General features: G+C 46.7%; 1 pseudogene; it reads left to right on the top strand.

Annotated features, from left to right (window-relative positions):
* The first annotated feature begins 1699 nt into the window (after positions 1-1699).
* LOC147442777 (receptor-like protein 42) lies at positions 1700-3135 on the top strand (annotated as a pseudogene).
* The last annotated feature ends 420 nt before the right edge of the window (positions 3136-3555 follow it).

Consider the following 3555-nt stretch of genomic DNA (forward strand, 5'->3'; position numbering starts at 1 on the left):
TTAGCTCACAGAGAAGCATGCACGCACACAATATACGCACAGACACGTCAGCCACTAGTGAACTCACACATGCAATGGGGATTAGATAAATACCAACACTATTTATTGAATGTATTATGTCCAGCATGCTAGTGAGAAAGAGCAGTGAACCCAACGTCGTATAAGGTGACCGATACATTTTTTTTGTTTGGCTTGAGAAGCTGTAGGTAAGGTATATTAACCTAAGATTGCTGCAGAAAGGATTCATGATAGTTCACGTTAATCAAGATTCATTTAACATCAGACTTTGATTGATAGAAAATTGTGCAATTGTTAGGTTCTCCATGTGAACGTCCAATTAGCAGGGCTTGGATGTATTGCGGAAAATCTCTCTTCAAAGATCGAAAGGGATATATGCAAAGCTCCTCTGCGCCTCCTCTCTCTCTCTCTCTCTCTCTCTCTCTCTCTCTCTCTCTCTCTCTCTCTCTCTCTCTCTCTCTCTCTCTCTCTCTCTCAAAGACTGGAGCATGAACTACCTGGATAGGCGGTCCCTAGCCAGCTCAGCGCCATTGAGCGATTGAAGGCCGAGCTTGCATAAATAAGGAGCTCGAGGTCTGTGCATGAACTTCTTTTCTCGACGCACATGCAGTAATGAGCTTCCTCCCACTTGTCCTCAGCCAGCTCGCTCAGCTCTATTCGGAAATTGGAGGCTGAGCGCTCATTGCACAGAGGAGCTCTACATCGGAGCACTTGGAGCACTCTATCGGCCCTACTCAGAGCTTTAGAGCCTCTCTAAGAATATGCAACCTCTCTCAACCTCCTCAAAGCTTCACAGTATCCCTCTCTCGGCCCTCTCAGAGCATCAGAGCCTTCGTAAGAAGACTCCACCTGGGACCTCCTCAAAGCTTCGGAGCCTCCTTCGTCTCTCAACTGGCCGAGTCCCTCTAAAAGCAAGCCTTCTCTTGCAAGAGCCTGTACCTGCTGGCACCTGAGGTCTCTCTCTCTCTCTCTCTCTCTCTCTCTCTCTCTCTCTCTCTCTCTCTCTCTCTCTCTCTCTCTCTCTCTCTCTCTCTCTCTCTCTCTCTCTCTCTCTCTCTCTCTCTCTCGCTGCTCAGGTGCAGCTCGCAGGAGAAAGTTCTCTCTCTCTCTCTCTCGCACTCTCTCTTGTTCAAAGGAAACTTCGACTTGAAGCTCTGCTCATGCGTCGGTATAAATTTGAAGGCTGCCTAAAAACTTGAAGGCCTCTCAGTGATCACCATCAGCCATTAATAAGGCTAATAAATAACTCCTCTCTCCCTCCCTCCTGTGCCGGTTGGAGGAATTCTCTCTCTCTCTCTCTCGTCGGATGCATCTAATAGCGCCACGTGTCAAGGGAGGGATCGGAATCCCTCCCCCTTTTATAATAGAAGATATATATATATATATATATATATAAGATAGACTTAAATTTTTTTAAAATAATTAAATCGATAAATAGGCTCAATAATTGAAAAGATTCCATTTTTATAGAAATGAAAAAGTGAATGGTTTATATGTTTTGATGAAAATAAAGGAGGGAGGGGGGCTTGTGCCTAGCACACACCCCCCTCTCCCCTTTTTGTATTTGTAATGGTTCTCATCTCTTTCCACCTTTGTGTGCTAGGCACAAGCCCCCCTCTCCCTTTTTTGGCCTGCTCAAGAAAGGCCTTAGTGTTGGGCCGGGTTGGGCGTCCTTTGACGGATGGAGTCTACGTGGACGGCCAGTGGGCTTTGTGTGAAGGAGGGGGCTGTAGGATGACATGATTCGATGAGATAGAGGAGGAAACAAGGGCAGCCTGCTGAGGAGCGCATTAACGCTGTGGAGAAGGTGTGCAAAAGAGTTGCATCTTGCCACCACATCGACATGGATCCACATGGTTGTGGGGATGCTTCTTTTGAGTTGTGACAGTGGTACCCAAGTGAGTGCCATCACAGACCCTAACGACATTGAAGCCCTCAAAGAAGTGAAAGCCAGCATTGATGCGGCGACAATCGATGCAACATTGTGTGTTGGCAGTTGGGATTTCAATGTAGACCCATGTACAAACAGGTTTGGAGAGTGGGATAGACTGCACAAGTGGGGGACATACATCGTTCTTGCCTAATGCATCGATGGATGCTTATGAAAGAGTCACAAGCTTGCAGTTGGACGATGCTGGCTATGCAGGGGTACTCTTCCCTTGTCTTGGGAGCCTCACTGGTCTGCGCTTCTTGCGCATGTTTGGGAATGCACTCTGGGCTGAAATCCCTGCTTCTATCGGCATGCTTTCCCAACCCATGATGTTTGACCTTTCGTTCAACAATTTGAGTGGATCCATACCTGACAGCATTTTGATGCTTCACAACTTACAAAGCCTTTAATCTTGTGCATAACAAGCTGGTGGGCTCAATACCTCCTTTCTGAACAAGCTCTCCTACCTCACAGAGTTGCAGCTCGAAAGCAACCAGCTATGTGGGCCCTTCCCTGATCTCCGGAAGTTGGGTCTCTTACGAATGCTAGATGCGTCCGACAACCGGTTGTCAGGCCTGTTCCCAAGGCAGCTACCACCCTGCTTATGTTCAGCGTGTTTGAGAAACAATGAATTTTTTGGCAAGCTACCCAAAAGCATAGCAACCCTCAACCAGCTTAATGTGCTCGATGTAAGCAACAATGCATTCATCGGGTGTGTCGGTGATGCTATGTTGGCTCATCCAACATTGCAACAGCTAAATCTGTCAATGAATAAGCTGAGCTAGCTAAGAGCACATCCAAAGCATGTTGCGAAGAGCCCGATGGTGGCGTTAGACCTAAGCTACAACATGTTATCAGGCCCTCTTCCCAGCATTTTTGCAGGGATGAGAGAGCTAGCCTCACTCTCTTTGCGGTATAACTTCTTTCATGGGGTTATCCCACCAAGTTATGGGGTGAAGGCAATAGCCAATGCAGAGGACATGAAGCCGCTTGAGAGGATCATGCTGGATGGAAATTACTTGAAAAGCCCACTTCCAGCACCTTTTATGCACGTGGCTTCGGGTCACTCCATGTCCGCAAGCTTTGTGGACAACTGCTTTGTGAATTGCCCACAAAAGTTCACGTTTTGCCAAGGTAAAAACCAGAAGGCGTAGACATTATGCCAGCTCTTCAATTCATCGCCGTGATGAAGGTCTCCTCCAGAAGCTTGTGCCTGCACTGTTGGGGGAACAAACAAGAGCTAAAAAGCTTTGTTTGAAAGGGAAAGATGGGATTTTCCAAATGGAATCAATGAGATTCCCTATGCAGGTAGAGAACCTTTAGTCCTATCATCTATGTCATCACTTATTCCAAGCATGTAGTGGATGCTGAGAAGCTCTAACGAGCCGCATTATCAGCCTTGGATTGAAGGCATGCTTGAGTTTGGGTTTTTGGCAGGAGGCTGGCATGTGCATTGAGCTTTACTTCCATCAGTGTGACGCTTTGCTAGGTTTTGTCCCTTCCTTAAACAAATGTTTTTTCATCTTTGATTGTTCCTTAAATTGTTGATTAAGTCTGCTTTGAGAAAATGGGGCATGGCAAAGATAGAAGGATATTTGTCTGGATGG

The sequence above is a fragment of the Adiantum capillus-veneris genome, chromosome 14 (assembly GCF_014529385.1).
Source record: "Adiantum capillus-veneris isolate H3 chromosome 14, ASM1452938v2, whole genome shotgun sequence".
Classification (NCBI taxonomy): domain Eukaryota; kingdom Viridiplantae; phylum Streptophyta; class Polypodiopsida; order Polypodiales; family Pteridaceae; genus Adiantum; species Adiantum capillus-veneris.